Here is a 21,065-nt window from a genome sequence, read left to right on the forward strand (position 1 = left end):
ATACCTTCACACTCACGGAACTTCTGTGGCCCTTCCGTTCGACAAGCTCTCCGGCATTGGAACCATCATCTGTTTTTCTTGGTAACCTTCGCTCACGCTCTCGGTTGATTTTTTCTCTAGTCGGCAAACTCATTTCCTTCATTACCGGGCTGCGCGGCTGCAAAACAAATACACATGTGCGCCTTGGCGCTTGTGCTGTACGTAACAAGTCACGTGACGTGGCGCTGCGGCTGTGATTGGTTCGGCTCTGCGCTACTTAATTTGGATTGGCTGTTCTTTTTTCTTTCTTTTTCTTTTTTTTTAAGAGGACGAGAGATGAGGCCTATCGCAATAGTTTAATTTTTCTATCCAGAAAAAGTTATTCCGCAATACATATCGTTATCGTTCTATCGCCCAGCTCTAGCGTTATGTGAGTGCGTGTGTAAAAGCAGCAGGATATATATTTTAGTTCTGCTGAGCCAAATAAGACAGGCCAGGGTGAAGAAGTGACAGCCAAAGAAAAGCCGACCACAAAACAGAAAAGTTATGACAAATCAGACTATAAGGCAAAAAGAAAGCTCAGCTTTATGGTTTCATGGACAAAAGAATTTCTGTGGCTGCAATATGACAAGCTAAATAACCAAGGGTGCACATAAGTGGTCCGCAGGTGTGCATTCGCTGTCAAAATAATTAACACGCACAAGATAAGAAGTTGCAACGCGTGTTTGCGTACATAAGATTTTCTGGAGGAGGACAGACATTTGTTTATAACTCTTAAAGATGTCGAAGAAGCTCCTTTAAGCAGTTACTTTGGTGTTCCTCCACCTCCAAAGAAATGTCAGAAGGAGTCCGAACCACAAAAGAAGCGCGTATTCTTGGAAAAGTGGTTGTAGGAGGTGAGCTGGCTTCAAACAAATGATGAACGCACAGAGATTTGGTGCAGAATGTGCGCGTCTTTTATTTTGACAGCGAATGCGCACTTTATGCGGACCACTTATGTGCACCGTGTAAATAACAATGTTCTGCGGGTGTGTTGTTGGTTTCCCTCGATTTCTGAGTCGACAAAGCGCCTTTGTTACTGGGACCAGTAATTTTAAGAAAGGCCCCCATTAGAACTCATGAGAAATGCAAGAAATGCATTATTGCTCAGTCTGCAAATAACATACTAAAAATCAACCTGAAAAATCTGTTTAGAACAGCGTACTGTGTTGCAAAGAGTGAACCACCATTGGCAAAATGTAGCAGTCTTTGCAAACTTCAAAAAGCAAATGGCCTCGATCTTGGTTCCACTTGCCTCTTACCTGTGACTTCTGATTCACACAGTTCTGACAAGTTCATAGAAATTTCTGTTCAATTAGATCCAAGTACTTGAGTTGATGATTGTAATTTTTATACAATGTTGTAATTTGTGTTTCAACAATTTTATAATTAATGTTTTGTTTCCGTTACAATATTATACATTAAATTTAATATTGTAACGGAAACAAGAACATAAAAAAATTGCTCCCTTTTTTATTCAGGCTACTTAAATTTATTTTGGGCTACCAAAAACTGAAGAGTGCCTGCCCGAAGGGCTACCAGGGATTTTGAAATTTTGCAAGCCCTGTTTATGGTCATAAGGTGGAGGCTGTTTCCTTTAAAAAGTGAATGAGAAGCAGCCCGCCATCCATCCAGTCAAGTGACAGTGAGCTCTGGGTGAGTGCTCATGATGCCCATGATGATTTACCGTCACGGCGAGCTGTTTACACCAACCAGCTATTTAAAGGAAGCCCGACAGCCAGAGAGAGGCAGAAACAGGAAGCTGCTCAGTTCATGCTCACTACATGTTTACACTCCCCTCAGCTCACATACATGTTATTACCACACACACGCACACACACACACACACACACACAGAGACAACACTGAGCAAGACCGCAACCTGGTCTCACAGAGGATGCTGTAATCCTTCATCAAAGCAGCTGATCAATGAGCCTATAAATGCTCCATCACACACACACACACACACACACACACACACACACATACATACACATACACACACTCTTTTACAGCTCTCAGAATTATTCTTAGAATATAAACATAGATTCAGATGGGTAGCTGAAATTCATTCATGAAAAGGTCATTTTGGACATTTAACTAAATTCAAACAGGTAAGTTACTAAAAAAAGAAGAACCTGCTTACACAGCCTGTCAGTGAGTATCACAGCAGCCACGCTATTGGTCAGATAAGGACAATAAAAACAGATCTGGACGTCGAGTCCACCTGTCAGTCAAAGAGGCCACGCCCTTCTAAAAGCCTTTAGCTGGAGTTGTAGTTCTGATAGTGTACCTGGATTTTATGACTGCATTATGCACACACCTCTCACAGCTTGGCCCTTATGAAGTCATTTCTCCTGTCCAAAACAAACTGAACGAGACAGTTCACAGTATTGTGATCACCTGACGGGTGGATGTACTAGCAGTTTAAAAACCTGCCTTATGGCCCACCTGAAGACTCATTTTTAATAATCAGCCCCCGCTGCCAGCTCTGCTTTAAACTGGGCTTGGAGTGGTCCGAGGCAGCTGATGTTTACACGCAAATTCCAGCGTTTGAGTGACGTGCGAGATGAAGGTGTGAAACCACAGTCTGACAGGAAAGCAGTGAAACCAGTCGTCCTTGTGTGAAAGCAGACGGGCAAAGTGCCCGAGCTGTGCCGGCACATAAACACATGGCAGGACCAGAGGGGAGACGAGCTTAGAAGGAGGTCTGTCTGCAGCGGGGAGAGAAAACAAAGTCCAGCATTTAAACGCCGCCGAAGCCTCGCTGCACCGCTGTGCGTCTGCTTTGCCTAAGGCCACGCCGCGTCTATCTGATTCCCAAACAAACCGCCAGCGCTGCCGGCCACCAAACTCGCCGTTTTACATCACCACCGCCCGGACACAAACATCAGAGGACCAACTCTGAACAAGGAGCTACAGCTCGACAGTCAGCCGTGCGTGTGGAATACTACCAATGCAAACGCTGCGTGTTTACGAGGGGCGGTCAATCAGAAGAAAGCTGCCTTAAAAAGGGGAGGAGCTAAGAGCATCAATGACGTTTTAACCTGACCCAGCCCTCCTGATCTCTATTCTGCACTTTGATGATGTGACTCGTCTTCCTGTCAGGTGCTCTTAGTGATGCTCGGGCAGATTACAATTAAAATGTGGAAACTGCTTCAACTGTCTCACCTGCAGCGATGACAGGTGTACCTCAGCTGTTCACCTACATTTTCCACAGTGTTGGAGTCTTTAGCGTGCGCCGCAGGGCTGGACGGCGCTGCCAGTAATAGGAAGCGAAGCGTTCGGATGTCGCGCGTCTCATCAAAGATCCCAGCTTTCACAAAACCAACAGAAGAACACGAGCGCGGGGATGAGACGCCAATGCATCAAAGCAAACGGCAGCCAGAGATAATTGAAATTAAAGAGCAGAAACCAGGAGGGAGCGGCGCTGTGTTCACAGACCCCCGGGCGACCTCGGGCACAAACCGACTGAGACAGAAAAGGACCATAAACACTCGGCTGTAACGGCTCAGTCCTCACAAACAGTTTGCATATTTCAGCTTCAGATTTATTTTCAAACTTCTAAAGCACTTAAAAACCAGACTCTGCTTATTTTCACCACTTAAGAACTGGCAAAAGAAAGAGTGGGAACAGGGTGGTAAATGAAGAGGGGGAGGGCCAATGTGACACTCACACATAAGATTTTCTGCTTTGAGATTAAAAAGACGACAAAGAAATCCAACCTTCACTAATACATATGACAAATATGTTTGATACTTGTGTCTAAACTCAGTCCAGCAGACGCCTCCACCTGCACCCAGAGCAGATTACAATTTCAATGAAGCTGATGAACGATAAACTGTTGTTCTCACATAGAGAGAAAAAGTGCCGTAGACACTTTGGGTCTTCTGAAACTCAAAAAACTCGAGCCCTAACTCAAACACAAACCTTCACAAAAAAAGAAATGAAAAAAAGTTGAATTTATGAGGAAACAAGATCTGAGTTCAGATGAACGTGTGATTGCTAGATGCTCGTGATGCTGTAACAATTATTTCCCCCGAAACACAAAAATGGATTGTACGGTTACCTGCTGGCTTTCTTTTACAGGTGTTGGTAGCCGGACTGCTCAGGCATTTATTAGCTGTGCAGGTCTATGAGAATCAGCAGTTTCTGAGAACAACCCAGTACAGACATTAAACTTCATGCAAAAACAGATTACTGCAAACAGCATGAAGGTTGGAGGACCGAGGCGGAGATCCACCTCCATCATCGCCGTCACCTGAACCCTGAGTCCACGATGGAGGTGGGGAGGAGACTGCTCCGTTAACGAGCTGGACGCAGAGGTCACAGAGGGGAGGAGGGAGGGGTCAGGGGTCAGGATGGAGGTCGGGGGCCACCACCATGGCACCACCAGCCAGGAGGATTAGTGAAAAAGGAAAAACAAATCTGCCTCAAGAATGAAGAAGGAACTGAAACAGACGCCTGACGGTCCTTCCTACGAATCAGTCAGACCACCTCAGACTTCCTTTAAACAACAACAAATTTCCTAAACGAGACCAACTTCAACTGGTTAACTTCTCCCAAAAACAGACTGATAGAATGAAGTCATATTTATGTAGAAAGCTGTGGTCAAACAGAACTCAAAAATCATTTCTGTCTATAAATGACCAGAAAGTAGAGAAAAAGGTCAGGAAACGTGTGTTTGGTCTGCAAATGCTCCAATACATCATCTTTACTTCATGCTTGAAATTTCACTATTTTATTTACACAGCACCAAATCACTTAAAGTAAAGACCCCGCAATAACACGGAGAAAACAGATGAGCCCCTATGAACAAGCGCTTCGATGACTGTGGGAAGGAAAAACTCCCTTTTAACAGGAAGAAACCGCCACCATCTGCCCCGACCAGTTGGAGAGGGGAGGAAGAGAGGACAAGGACACACTGTGGGAGCGAGCCAGAGATTTAGAAACCTTCTCTTTCTATTAAGATGTTTCATGTTATTGAGCCACTTGTTATTCTCTTTGCATTTCAATCTGTGCAATGGACTTCATCCCATCTATCTGGCCTATTTTGTCCCATGTATCCACCACATTTCCATCTGTGTCTTGATGCATGCTCAATCATCTGGACGTGGTGTGTTTATGAGGTTGGGGAAACCTGCAGTCACCTGGACAAGTGACATCCAGGTGAACAGAATCAACTTTTGGGGATTTCTATCTGTGCATCCAAAGCACTTCCAACATCCATCCAAAGCAATCTCCACAGTTTTTATCCTTCATATCAACAATGTGCATGCAGACCAGAGTGGGACAAACTTGACTGGAGCCAGTTGGCGATACTGACTCTGCTTCAAACACTGTTAAGTCTTGTTTTGTTGTGAGGGGACAGAAAGCTCCGATTCCTCTGCTGTGGTTTGGTGAGACTTCAGATATCTGAAGTCGAGGAATTCAGCCCCATTTGTTGCCATCACATGACCGCACGAATAATCACATTTAAAAGAGCTGGTTTGACGTGAAGCAGAGAGGGTATCCATCTGTCTGGGGGGTGGGCTGCTGAATTATTTACTGGGATGGGGTGTGTGTATTTAAAGCTGAGATCGATACCACTAAAGGTCTGCTGGAGCCGCTGGAGGAAGGACGAGGTCGAAGCATGGAGGAGGTTTCGACCTTCAGCTGATGTCAATAAATTAAGTTATTTGCATTTATCAGTTTGGGAATTCACGTCCTTACAGAAGCAGCGGGTGGGTGGGTCGGGTCCCTGACAGTTATCGTTCGCACAGTCAGACTGCTGCAGGCCAGTTTAAACTATGTTCTGACAACACAAACCTTTAACACAACTCTCAGCATCACACAAGCTGAAGCTGAGGCGTCTCCTTCAGGTTTTCACTCTTCTGGTGATTTACATCATACATCGTTATTTTCCAGATTAAGGTTTTTCCACTAATGAGATACAAGACAAGTTCTGGATCAAAAACAGCCCAGAAGAGGACGAACATTAAACATTACTTGTATATAGTGCTGGGCGATATGACGATATATATCGTGTGGACGATCGAAAAATGTCTATCGTGCTATTTGTCTTCTATCGTTTCTAACCTAATTTTAAAAATTAATACATAAAAAATATCATTAAATAGCCTGGGGGCAAATATATTAATGTTGTTTTGTCACTATTCATACTCTAACTTTATGCAAGAGAAAATGAAGTATAAAAAAATGATATTTTTCGGCGAAGAAATATCCACAAAGAAACTCCGTCTTGTGGTTTTGCGACATGCATACATACATATATATACACACATATACATACACACACATATATATAACCCTAACCCTAACCCTAACGCCACTAACAACATCTCTGCAATGGAACTGAACCAGTGGGAACGGCTACAGCTAGCTATTGGTTAGTGTAAAACAATCTAAAAATGGCTTAGTGTAATATTGTGTTGAGAGTAATATAGTAGCAACAAAAATATTAGTAAATCTAAATTAGATCAGTCCATGTACAAAACATTATTGAACAAGTTTTATTTATATTTTATTTTTTTTGCCCGTCACAGTAAAGAATGAATTGTGATACTATTGTGATAATGCTCACAGTATCTAATTATTAAATCAATTCATAAGTAATTTAAAGTGATGCATTATGATAAAAAAAATAAAGTTGCTGTCAAAATATGTTATAACATAGTTTTTTGTTTTATTTCAACAGAGAATGCTCTAAAAGCTCTCACACCAGTATCTGCAAAACAGGCTGTGGAACGAGCAGTTGGAGTGTGTAAAAAGGTGGCGAGTACCTTCTCCAAGTCATGGAAGAAAAAACGTGAATTGGCCAAGGCGCAAGCGGTGCTGGGCTTGCCTCCTCATCAGCTCATCACTGAAAGCCCTACAACAGGGGTCTGCAACCTTTAACACCCAAAGAGCCACTTGGACCCGGTTTCCACGCAAAAGAAAACACTGGGAGCCACAAATACTTTTTGACATCTAAAATGAAGATAATACTGTATATATTGTTTTTTTACCTTTGTGCTTTGTGTGAACAACTAAAGTAAGTAAGTAAAGTTTGTTTATTAAGCGCTTTTCACAGACAGGCAGTCACAAAGCGCTGTACACAAAGATTCAAATAAACAATACAATCAATAGACATTATACACAATGTAAAAGGTCAAATGTAAATAATGTAAAGAATATAAAATACGTAGATCAACAAAAGGCTTGTTTGAACAGAAAAGTTTTTAACTGCTTTTTAAAAGAATCCACAGAGAAACTAAGGTGTGATGCTTATGAAATCCATGAAGTGCTACAGAGAAAATTACATTTTATTTATGTAATTAACACATTTTGAACTCTTAAAGAAATATAACAAAAGCAAAGACACCCAGCTGAACTAAAATGATCCATGTAGCAAACAAACACTGTTGTCAGCCGCCACCCTTTTAAAAAGTAATTGGAAAAAAAGCTCTATGCCGCTAAAAAAAATAGATATTTGCAAAATTCTGCCTAAATATCTATTTTACCTTGTTAATGTGTGTGGCGGGGCGTGGTCTGCAGTGCCGCTGCATGGGAGTCGGACGCACCTGAGCGGCACCCGCAATCGCGCCTCGCCACCTTAACGTCTGTGCTCTCTCTGCTGTTGTGTTGTCGGGCTGTGAGCTGAGACGCTACAGCCGGCTGTATGCGTGCAGCAACCCGTGTGAAAAGTGGTCAATAAAGAGATGCTGAAAAGCATGTTCATGCAAACATCGTCGGGTCTGCCGTGATATGTTTACAATGAGACTTCTGGTCCCGAACCTCTGCGCACAGTGTCTGCAAATCGGGGCTTTCATTTTTACGCAGGACTGTAAGCTGTCATCTGTGAGGCGGGAGCGGTGTTTGTTTTTAACATAGTTCACGGTGGAGAACAGCTGCTGACATAATGTGGATCCGAAGATCCATAATTGGCCTACCTGGGGTCGAAAGTCTCGATAAATGCACGGTGTTTCGGCGGGTACACCGGCTTCCGCGAGCGTGACGCTTATTTTGAGCGATGAAAAAAATAATAAAATATTATTTTATTTTTATATTTCAAAATCACAACAGTCTTCCAATATAGAACTACAAGTTTTTTTTTTTTAAAAAAGAACTAAACAAATAAAATGCTCTTCAGTTAAATACTTCTAATTTATTTTTCCCAAACCACGCGGAGCCGCACTATAAGGACTAAAGAGCCGCGGGTTGCCGACCCCTGCCCTACAAGATGGGGCTCACAGCACATGATGATAGAGAGGTTCCTGGAGCAGGAGAAAGCTCATTCACAGGTTCTCCTTGCAGACAAGAAGGTGAGACATAGCCACTGGACATTGTACATTGATTCTTTTCATTTTGGATTCTGATTATGTTTGCAGCCTAGATTCAACACCTCATGAAAGTAACCTTTCCCCCCCACCCTCTCTTTTTTGCTATTTGACTTAGACAAGACATCTGGTGCCAAGCTGGCAACACGTGGCATTGCTAGAGTCCTTGAACAAGGCACTGGGTCCACCGTTCGAGTTTACTGACGCTTTGTCAGGGGAGGGCTACGTCAGCGTATCTTTTCTGAAGCCAGTTCTGCACCTCTTCAACAACGAAATCCTCAGTCAGAAGGATGGAGAGACAGAGCTCACAAAAGCAGTCAAAGACTGTATCCTCAAGTACCCCAATGAAAAGTATGATGACCATGCCACCAACAACCTCCTAGACATGGCAACACTTCTTGACCCACGGTTTAAGACAGCCTACATCAAGGAAAAGAGGGTGGAGTTCATAAAGATGAGAGCTGCAGGAGAGCTGGTGGACATGGTGGGAGAGACAGCACCAGAAAGTGCACAAACAGCAGCAGCCTCCAGTTCACCCCCAGCTGCTGAAGATGATCCAGAGCTTCCCCGTCCCACAAAGAAAAAGAAAAGTTTAGGTAGCTACTTCAAAAAGGTAGGTCAATCCACCACCCACTCCCAACCCAGCAGAGCATCCATTGAACTGGAGCTCTCCATGTATCTTCAGACACCTGGGCCTGACTCAGAGACTGACCCACTGTGGAAGCAGCATGAGACAAACTTTCCATTGGTGGCCAGGCTGGCCAGAAAGTACTTGTGCATTCCTGCTACTAGTTCTTCATCTGAAAGGGCTTTCAGTGCGAGTGGGAACATCATCACATGTAAGAGGTCATGTCTTAAGCCAAACACAGTTGACCAACTAGTCTTCCTTGCACTCAACCTGTAAATTCAACTGTAACATATCTACTTCTGCAAAGTAGCCATTTTCTGTTTGCACTTTAATTTATGGTTAATGCCTTAAACAGAGTTCTGTTCAACCCTGATGCTTACTTTTGTCACTTTATATTGGTTTGCAAACTTTGCAGTACAAGGTTACAGATTTCAGAAAGTTAAGAAATAATTTGTGTTTATTTTTTATAGCTGAACTTTTGTGCAAATCTGAGTTTTCTTCTCAGAAACTTGAAACTGTTGTGCACTTTAAGTTTATTTTGACAATTCATTTTAAATGTACGTTTTGGAAAAAAAATGTGAAGGCCACAGCTGTTTTCATTTGATACATTTATACTAAAATATATGTTTCTCAATTGTGACAGTTCCATTAAATGTCTCTTCAAAATAAAGTTGGAGAAAAGTGAGGAAGGAAATTTGTCAAACTTTTCACAGAATAACTGGAAACATTGTGGTATATCATGATATACACAAGCCATCCGTCTCCTCAACAAAAAGGGACTGGACACACACACACACACACACACACACACACACACACACACACACACACACACACACACACACACACACACACACACACACACACACACACACACACACACACACACACACACACACACACACACACACACACACACACACACACACACACACACACACACAATCACTCAGCTCAACTCAACTACCTCAAAGCACTGAAACTGGACTTACACATCAACCTGTAAATGCTCTTTTTGCACAATATTTTTATGTTTACTGTTCCTGCACTACCTACATACCAGGTATGTTTACGGTTTCCTTTGCACTACTTACCTAGTTAGAATAGTTAGTTTTTGTTAATTTATGTTGTAATTTATGTTAGGTCAGTCTGTCCTGTCTCTAGTTAGCTAGTTTAGTGATTTTCTGTTAATTTATGTTGTAAATTTATGTTGCATGTAGCACCTTGGCCCTGGAGGAACGCTGTTTCGCCTCACTGTGTACAAACTGTATATGGCTGAAGTGACAATAAAGCCAACTTGACTTGACTTTATATCGTTATCATGATATAAAATAATTCATATCGTGATAAATATTTTTTCCATATCGCCCAGCACTACTTGTATAATATTGTATAAACAATGTTTCATTAGTTCAGCTTTGTGTTAAAATATAAATATTTCAAAGAAATTTTTAACTGAATTACAAAACCTGAGTGGGAAAGTCCGTAAAGACTAAAGAAGATACATGTGGAAGAAAAATCATCTGATTTGAGCCAATCACAAAGATTTCACCTAGAAAAATCTCTGAGTAACTAAACCAAACTTTTATTATATATATTCCTTAAACAGTATTTATTATAAATCAGCCCGAGCCCTCCTCAGTATCTAAGCGGCCTATCAGGGGTCCTCGGCCCAAACTTTGGGTCACCGTGTTAGAAAAAGGAATGCATGGATGCAAACTGATTCATCTACACCCGAGTCTCCTGAAGCAGTTTCACCTCTGCCACAAATCCAGGCAAAGGAAAAACACTCAGGAGGAGGACATGAAATCTCTCTGCAGGGACGGAGGTGAAGAATCGTCCCTCTGTGCGCTCAGCTCCCATTTACTGCCTTTATTTATCTGCACAGAGGCTGGCCGCATGGAGGGGGAGGAGGGGAGGAGGAGGAGTAGGGTGGATTGCATGTTTTCCTCCCTGGCTCAGCCACTCTGTCTCCAGGCTGCCGGGGGGGAGAAGAGGAGGGAGGCAAGGCAGACAGAAGGGAGCGCTGGAGATGTGAAACCCGATCTCCTTCCCTCCTTCCTACCTTAATCCCTCCTCCTCCTCTTCCTCCTCCAGCTATGCCACCTCGCCAGAGAGCCTCGGAGACTCCCCGAGTAATCTGATCCCCAGCCTGCCAGACTGGAAACCCACTCCGAGAAAGGATGGAGGGAGGGAAGGAGGAGGAAAAGGAGAGGTGGAAATAGAGCAGAGGAAAAGGGAGAGATCCCCGAGCTCAACCTCCGAGGGTGGAAAGTCTCCCAGGAGAGGGAAAACTGAGACGGAGCGCCGGGAAGGAGGAGAAGGAGTGAGGAGAAACAGAAACAGATGGGAAAAAAAAAAAAAAAAAAAAAAAAAAAAGATCAGTGCGTTTGTAAAGCAGCTTTTAATAACAGAGCTGGGCCAGAAAAGGAGCCTGCACAACCAGAAGACTGCTTCAGCTCTCCTGTGTGCTCGCTGCTCAACACCGGCAGCCTGCCTCAGTGTTTAAGGTTATCCTGAGAGAAATACGCCAGCACCAGACGAACATCCCCAGCATCAAAACGACACAAACTGACCATGAAAACTGTAAATCAGGCGCTGCGAGCGTGTCGCACAGCAGCACGTCAACTTTAACAGAACACCCGATTCCAAGAGCGAGCTGGACCGTGTGTTTTAAGGCCCCACCCACCACAGACCGCGTCACCTGACGTTGTAAAACCAGCGGCTAGCTGCCGTGTCACGTCCCAAAACTACAAAAAATGAATAATTAATAAATCGCCTACAGTTTTTGTCTGCACCCGATATTAATAATAACGTGTTCTCGTTTATACTTTCTTCTGTTTTCATAGTCGGGCGACTGCAAGGACGTGAAACAGTGACACACACGTCGCCAGTGTTTACTCTGACCACCTCGTGGCTCACACCAGTCAGTCCGGATCTTCTGTTATTCCAGTTTTAGCCACAAAAACAACCAATCAGACAGGCCAGAGCTGCCTGTTAGCCCGCACACCGATGCTAAAAATAATGGTTTGACTTCTGAACATTGAAGCTGGCAAACATGTGTAAATGATGAGACTGTGAAGAGCTGTTTACGACATGCTAAAAAGCCTCACAGATGTGTTTCAGATGAAGAAAAGTTTTTGCTGTTTGTTTTTTTGCCCTATAACTCGTGTTTAAATTCTGACAGTGGTTATTCATCCATTATCTAATCCTATTTAATAACAGACACAAACAGCAAGGTAAGGCATTCTTCTAAGAATCACCTGAATCTGTGGGACAACAAACTTCAAAAGTCAGTTTTATCTGGATTATCTTCTTTTCTTAATAGTTTGAACCCAAAATTCCCACAAACACAGTCTAAGATGTGTGTGCAGGGATGGTATTTTCCTGTGTCACAGACTCAAACTGGGATTTTTAGCCATACCACATCAACCAGCACACGTCTCCAGCCACCATCACAGCTACAGCCCGTCTCCAGGGTGATTCACCTCCTCTGGTTTTCATTCTGAGCGGCTGAGAAGACACAACTGAGGGCGCAGTGACTCACGCTGCGGTCACGTGGCGGCGAGCGACTACACGGTACATCTGAGGCTGCGTGCAGAAACGTGACACAAATGTGGGAAAAATAATCTGGAGACGCCTGCAGAAAGCCTGTGGCTAAACACCGTCATCCATTAAGCTCCTGATTATACTCTCCATTTATCAATTAACCGCTGTCTGTACCAAATAACAGAAAAGCTCACAGCGGCGTCTGCAAATATCGCACCAACTAACCGACTGATCATGAAGAAGATGCAATGATTAAAGACCCACCGAGACCTCATTCAAAAACATTCATCTGGAAAAAGATGCACACCCTTTTCTTAAATATATTTTTACATTATTCTGTTTAAGTTTGATAATATTCTATTTTGAAAGTACTTAAAGACAAATGTAATCCGCCGCGTCACTGCTGAGCCTCAGCCCATGGATGGGCTCCAGCAGTCTGGGACTTTCACATTAGATTACACTGTTGTGAGGTCCAGCACACACTTTAGAGGAGGGGTGTCAAACACACCGTCAAACTCGACCCCAGAGATCGTTTCATATGTCGGTTATTAATGGGCCGTCATTAATAACTTGGCCCATTCTTCAGCCCTGCTGAGAATTCATGCAGACAGGGGCGGGACTTTATTTTGATGGGCACACCATGCAGCCAATCACACACAAGACACACTGGGATCATACCATTACGTGAAAGAAGGAAGCGTGGCAGACGTTCCCATCACTACCCGATCCGTACCAGAAACCCGATCGGTACCCCGCGTGCGCAAATCTTACGTCACTTCCTCTCTTTGCCAACATTGCGACATTCAATATACTTGAATGATACGGTTAGCGCCCAGTTAGCTCCTAGCATTTCTCAACAGCTCTGCCTCCTTTTCGACTACCGGGACATTTAAACAATGGATAATCCGTATACAAACAAATTCACGCTTTTCTCCTCAACAGAGAGCGTTCCCTGATTGAACAACACCGCCATGAAATAAGAAGAATGGCGCCAAATTACAGAGTTAATAATACAGACTTTGTAATATGTCACGTGAAGATTCATCAGCCAGATGAAGTGTTTACTGACAATTGACAGTGATAGCAGACATCATCATCACTATTCCAATCAATCCTCTCCACACAGACAAGCATAAACACACTCGACTATCACTTAATCAAATTTAACACACGTCTGTAATGACGCTAATTCAGTTTACAATAGGGTTCATTCGCTCGGTCAGCAGGTGGCGGTATCCTCTTACACTGGGAAGTAAACTGCCATTAAACGAACAGAAGAAGAAAACTCCTGCACATGCGCAGTACGGATCGGGTAGACCTGATTTGTACGGTCCGACTTTGCACATGCGCAGTAAGGATCGGGGAGTCCTGATCCGTCACTATCTTTTTATTTTTCGTTTTTGTCTACATTATATTGAAAGGTTTCATTATTGCAAACATTTTAAGAGACACTTATTATTCTTAACATCTTAACAGATACTCAGCCGGAAGTAGACACCTTTCGTGCATGCAGGGTACCGATTAGGTTTCCGGTACGGATCGGGTAGTGACAGTTCCAAAGACATTCCATTTTCATTACTACCTAATGTGTGTGGTTGTTGTTATAGCAACGCAGCTGAGTATCCTGTGACGTAATTAGTATGCAACACGAACGTGACAACAAAGGTGAGGCGAGGCGACGATATACCTGCTGCTCGGGGACCACGAGTAGCCGTTTCCTTCGTTGAGGAGTTTCAAAAATGGCGGTTTTGATTTTTGTGATTGAGACGCGCTCGTGATTCATCGAGTGACGCCACTGACCAGCCAATCAAGGTTCAAGGTTCTTTATTTGTCACATGCATAGTTATACAAGTATAACACACGGTGAAATGTATCCTGACACGATCCTCGACATGTGCAAAAACATGGGGGTAGAGGAATAACATTATATATATATATATATATATATATATATATATATATATATATATATATATATATATATATATATATATATATATATATATATATATATATATAGTATAAATATATATAAAATATATATAATATATATCAATGGCATGCAGCCTGACAACGTCACATTCTAATATCTGTTCGAATCGCTTTGGGACTCCTGGCGAGCAGGTACTATTTTCGCTCCTGGTAGCAGGTACTATAACCTAATGTAAAATCCTGAAAACCGCGGGGAGTCAATCCGAGCAGGTACGAATGGGAAAGGGGCTCAAGTGTGGTGGTACAGGCCAGGTACACAGAGAGACCGGAGCAAGCTCGTCGGGAAAAGTGAAGAAATGAGTGAAAACGTCAAGCGATGATAACATCAGCAGCTGGATAAAAGTTTCCAACTGGTCCTTAAACTCACGTGTGTTCTCCATAGCAGCAGGAAATGCATAAAAATGAGGCTTTTATGAAAACGCTGAATAAAAATGACTTCCTTGAAAGACAATAAATGTACAGTTCAGTATACAAAGTGTGTTTGAATGGCAGAGATGAGCCATGGCTGAACAGGTCTCACAGGCCTGAGTGTGCACTTCAGAATTATTCAGATGTCCATTTGGTAAAGTAAATCCGTTGGGCATCTGTCTTTGCCTATAGACAATAATTCTGATGGCAAAAGAACCAAACGGGACAGGCAAAAAAAAAAAAAAAAAAAAAAAAAAATTATTCAGATGTTTTAAGTTCAGCTAAATTCAGTTTTATTTACATAGAACAAACTTACAAGCAACAGTCACATTTAAGGTGCTTTATACTGTAAAGTAAGGACAGCCCAACAATCAGGCGACCTCCTGTGAGCAAACACTTGGCAACAGTGGGAAGGAAGAACTCCCTCAGGCTCAGGAAGGGGTGGCCGTCTCAGAGACTACTTTGAGGTTGAGAAGGTTGTGTGACCTAGACCCCGTTCACAAGAGAGCTCTCTAATGCCCCCTCCCCTTTGGTTAAGATAAAAAGTCAAACTTTCAAAATAAGAGCGTGAGGACTGTCCACGATTAAACGGACGACTGTTTGTTTGAAGATGACAAACACACCTTTGCACACTTAGCTAAGAAAATGTAATCTGTGGCTGCACGGGGATACAGGGTTTAGCTGCCCTGCAAGACTCCATTAGCATTAACTGGTGTCTTCCTGTACACTGGTCTGGTCTGGACTGGTGCCATTTTATAGGTATAGATCATTTACTTTTGGAACACAGGAGAAATCACCGATCCCTCGGAATGTCTTTAGGTTTAAAGAAGACAAAAAGAATTTAAAACAAAACAAAAAACTTTCACGTGAAACTTTAAAAACTTTTCAGTCTTTTATGTTTCTTTTTGTTTTAAACTGTAAACATGACTCAAAAAATAAAGATTCAGTGGTTTTATGACACAAAGAGGAGGAGGAGGAGGAGAAGATGACTGTCAGTCTTATCTTTTTCAGAACCCCCCCGTTTCTCTTGTTGTGGCCTCGCTCACTCGCCTGCTGTCAGTGTTATTTCGGTTACAGTGATCTGGGCTTGGCTGAGGAATGTACAGCTGCCTGAAACACGGATAATACTAGATTTTAATTTCTAACACCCGCTCTCCGCCCTGCTGTGTGCCTCTGCTCCCTATCAGGGAGGAGGAAGAGGAGGCGGCCTGCAAAGGTAGAGGCTGTGAGAGCAACAACGACGTCAATGCTTTCTGTAGACCTTTTTAAAATACAGTAAAATATAACGCATGATTTAAGTTATTATAACAGAGTATGTGAGGCTGCAGGCAGGAAAAAGGAACCCGAAGACGTCATTTGGTGGTTTTAGCCGTTTAGCTGTGGAGGTTTGGATGCATGCACGGACTGTCTGATTTCTGTTTGTTAGCATCTCAAAGCTAACTACTAAACAGACGACAGACGGACATCCAGCTTAGACACCCTTAGACTTTAAACACAACACTCTTTAAAGACTTTGGATGCAATAAACAGAATTGAGACACTGTTAAAGCTTCTAAACATGTTAAAAACCCCTACAAGGCTTCATACACCCTTACAGATTCTAAAGCCTTTTAAAAATACTCAAACAGGCATTAAACAATATTAAAAGACTCTGTACCATTAACAGAGTTAAAGACGCAGCAAAAGACAAAACAAAGAAGAAGACCCAGAGGGTTGGCATCTACTTTCAGCAACATTTCTGAAGCTTCTTCCTCCTGATTGTCACTGAAGACCTTTTAATGACCCACATGCAGGAGGCAGATAAATGCCAGCAGCCAGGTCTCACAGGGGCAGCCAAACAGGTTTTCCTCCTCTTCTCAGCAGCCATTAAAAGACGCCGCCTAAAGCGATGCGGGTCAAAAATGTTTATCAGAGGCCCATTCGAGGCATCAGCAGTCGGCTTACAGTGAAAATAATATCTGTTATCATCCCTGCATCCATATACAGTAAGCAAACATGCAAACAACCAGGAAATCAGCACTAAACACCCCAAAACTCATGTATTTTGTAGGTTTAAGCCTGTTTTTAAGTCACTTGGATTAAGAAAGAGCCTGCATCTGTTACTCTGTTTGGGACCTCACTTCTCTGGTTCTCTTAGCTGCTCGAGGTTGTTGTCCAATAATCAAACAAACAGACGGTCTTTAGCATGTACGAGGATCACTTAGATTCTTAAACATGCGGTCCAGAAACATCATGCAGGATTTTACTGCAACCATCCCAACACGCTGCAGTTCTCATGCCACAAACTCTTCAGGCGATTTTTACCGACTCTGTGCCTCTAAATCGTATCGTCGGCACAACACTGGTATAAAACTTTGAGTGATATTAAAGTGTCATGTTGTCATGTTTAAGTTCCCTGGTGTGTGCAACAGCAAGACAAGCCCAGACATGTCTGAGAGCGAGAGCAGCCTGTGATGATGATTTAGTACCTAAAGCAGTAGCTACTTCAACACCCTCCCAAAAGCACACACCATCAAGCAGTGCTGCATGATGCTGCAAATCAGAGGTAAACACAGGGCCAGTGTTGCAGATACCAGTACGCATATCTGTAAAGGCAAGTTAATTATAATTAATATAAGCATATATTAAGGATCCTGTCGTGCTTGGATCAATCCAGTACCTATACCAGCATTGGTATCGATATGATCGATATTTGCATTGCTCTGCACCCCTCTTTCATCGATAACACCCCGCTTCCAACAAAGAAGACACGAGCAGCCGGTGATGTGTGACCCAAATCTGGACAAATGACCATCGAGCGTCGCTAGCTGGATAGAATCACTGATGATGCGGTTACATCGGTGAAAAAGCAGCTCTTCAAAGAGCTCGACCAGCATTTAAGATCCCAGTTAGGAAATGTGACAAAATCGTGCCTGACGAGTTAGTTACAGTTAAACTCGAGTGTTAACGCCTCATCACTGGCTGTAAAGTCGCTGATTTACATTTACAGATGCTGCTGCAGAGCTGCAAGCATCACTGGTAGGATGATCCCAAATGTTCTAGAAATATCGTGACATACCTCATATCGCCCACTCCTGCTGTAAATTAAAATAATGTTTGGCATTTTCATGTCATTCGCCCACACAAGGCGGGCAGTTCGGGCTTCAGTGTTTTCCCTGCACATCTGGACTCGCTCTGCCTCCATAGCCAAAAACGCTTCAACAGTCATTGTTACATTTCAAACTAGCATCTGACACAACGACTCTGAAAACCTCACATCACTTTTCATCTTAAGGGAATTTTACGGACTCTAAAGACCATTTAGATTAAATTATTATTGTTGTGATGTTAAATCTCCTCTTTATTATTTCTGCATTGGTCATCAATGATCAAACACAACAGGGGTGTGTAAACGCTGAACATGACACAGAGGACACAGAGCATCGTTAAAGAGCTCACGCATCGTTTTTACTGAATACAACAAACAGGTCCAGGTAACTGTGCTCACTTTAAGCCGCTTACTTCTCATTCTCCTACAGCGTCGGCCTCATGTTTGAGATTTTCATATAAGCAAACACACTGAGAGTCTGTGCTGTAAAGAAGGAGGACGTCTACTGAATCACGACACAGATGAATGTGCCTTTAACAGGATTGGCTGTTCCAGTAATGGTTTCATATACAGGTGATTAAACTGTATATGCCAGATGTGGTTGGATGTTAGATCCTCCAGTTTAACAGAAACCGTGAGTTAACCCCCCCCCACACACACACACACACACACACACAGTGCTGGGCAGTGAGAGGTGGATGTGAATGGTAAATGGCCTGTATTTGTATAGCGCTTTACTAGTCCCTAAGGACCCCAAAGCACTTTACACAACCAGTCATCCACCCATTCACACACACATTCACACACTGGTGATGGCAAGCTGCATTGCCATCACCAGGTGTGCAGGTGTGTTTAGTTTTTTATTAGACAAAGGTGTGAATGAGATCACATTAAAGGTGCTCAGGAATCAGCTGCCTCTCCGGGAACTCTTTCATCCCGCTGTTGCACACCAGCAGCAGTTTTTTAAGTTAATTTGATATGTCTGATAAACAGATTATTGGAAAGATTACTCTCATGTCCGCGCATTTTAAAAATAGGAAATGGCCTTTGTTTAAATTTAAAGTATTTTAAATTTAAATAAGTACTTTAAGATTTTTTTGAGGTACATGAAAACAAAAGTGACTCTTTTATGCTACCTTATAAAACCTCTCACACTGCAAAGACATAAAAGCCGCGATAGTTAATCGATTAGTCGATCAGTGGACTGTATTGATTATGAGCTGCAGACACGTGAACGATTAAAAGCCAGAAACATGGCGGAATAAACAAGAGACAGAAGTGAGATCAAAACCATCTTAAAACACCCCGAAGCAGCCTGGAAACAGAGCTCACAGGTGGCTTTACCTGCCTGCTCAGGTGGGTCAAAAATCAGAGTTTGAAGCAGGTAAACATACAGAAACACGGCTGGTTAGCCCACGCTGCTAACAACATTAAAGGTCAGCAACGAAAAGCGCCGTTAAAAAACTTTGACAACAAACTTTTATTTACCTGTTTTTCTTCTTCGTTTCAGCACCTTAAAGCCGCTCACAGCTAACTCGCAGCTAGCAGCGCTAACAGGAATGCGGCTAACCGAGCTGGAAACAAATTCTACCGAAACAAACTTCACCAAAACCCCCCGAAAACACCCCTACACCCCAAAATAGTCCGAATCTAGGGTTTAGATAAAGCCCTTGTGAGTTTAAAGCGATAATCTGTCACTTTTTAAATCAAAAACAAGCCAAATTTCTGCTGCAGCAAATCTAAAGCCAACTTTTTTTTTTTCCACGACAGCAGTTAGAGAAGGAGGGGATGCGTCTATCTGCTGGCACAGAAATAAAATCTGTACACCGATAAAATTCTCATTTCTTTAACTTACAACCACAGTTAGACACACTAAAATTATTTTATACACACCCACACACAGGCCTACTTAAAGCTGATTCACTGAAAAATAAAAATCCTAAGGGAGTGCGTGTACTCCAGTAAATAGACGACGCTCAGAAGTCGGGCTCATACCCGCAGTCTGGACTGAAGTTTGGGATCGTTTGACTCACCTTTCTTCCTGAGTCTTTACTCTCTCCTGGATGTTTCGAACCTTTTCTCCCGCGTTATTTCATCCTGTAAGACCGGTTCGAGCTCGCTCCAGCCTCCCTCCCTCCGTTATTAGGGGAGAAATCTATATTTCCAGACGTTTTTCGTCGGCGTCCTCCGCTCCGTGCGCTCCGCTCGCCTCTGCGGGTTTGCGCTGCTTTTAGACAGAAAAGCAAATACCAGGCAGAGATCGTCTCTTGCTCTAGCGATGACTCACTGTGCATAACAAAACACTTCCGGTCGGAACGAGGGGCGTGTGGAAAATTTGCACGCGCTCACTGTTTCACCTCTCAGGTAACTTCAGAGGACCTGAGATTAAATGTGCATCATCGTCTGATTGAGGGTTTGAGGGGCCCAGGTGTGAGGCTTTCGCGTTCTTCTATTTTCACTCCCTAAAAACCCCCAATATTTTTTTCTGTTTTCTTCCTTTTTCTTCTTATCTAGCATTATTTGCATCCTGTGTACCTGAATGACCTGCAAGTTAGAACATGTTTGTAGTATGAAGGATTCATTAATAAGCGCAATGTTATGCATGCAAGTGAACTGAATTTCCCGGAGGAACCCACCCGATGGATTAATAAAGTTTTATCCAATCCAATCTAATCCAGTCAGTGGCGGTCCTAGCCTGTTTGGCGCCCTGGGTGAACACTCCTTCTGTGCTCTATTTGGAAGCAGCCGCCCCCCTCCCCTTTCGACGGGTTGTGTGAGACTTCAAATCATCAAGCTTTAAACTGTAAATTTTAAATTGTTATTGATCCCTTTACCCCGAGTCCTAAAGTGTATATTTATTTTTTTACTCTTAAATATTTATTGTTTGTTTACTTGCACTGCTGTAACTGGAGCCTCGTCGTCTCGTCTCTCTATATACTGGACTGTATGTAGCGGAGATGACAAAGTTTACTTTGACTTCAGCAGCGCGCAGGCGCACTGAGGGCTCTCGCTCACTTTTCGCGTATAGAATTTCGAAAAAACATTGGTGCAAATTATAAGTCTG

General features: G+C 42.9%; 1 protein-coding gene across 3 annotated transcripts in view; it reads right to left on the minus strand.

Moving 5' to 3' along the window:
• bmpr1aa (bone morphogenetic protein receptor, type IAa) overlaps positions 1-20,302 on the minus strand; it is a 48,253-nt gene extending 27,951 nt beyond the window's left edge. For all 3 annotated transcript variants that reach the window (XM_039621804.1, XM_031753094.2, XM_031753095.2), the window contains exon 1: positions 20,035-20,302. The gene's annotated coding sequence lies outside the window, so the exon portion shown is untranslated. The remainder of the gene's footprint in view (positions 1-20,034) is intronic.
• Positions 20,303-21,065: the final 763 nt, after the last annotated feature.

The sequence above is a fragment of the Oreochromis aureus genome, linkage group 13, assembly GCF_013358895.1.
Source record: "Oreochromis aureus strain Israel breed Guangdong linkage group 13, ZZ_aureus, whole genome shotgun sequence".
Classification (NCBI taxonomy): Eukaryota; Metazoa; Chordata; class Actinopteri; order Cichliformes; family Cichlidae; genus Oreochromis; species Oreochromis aureus.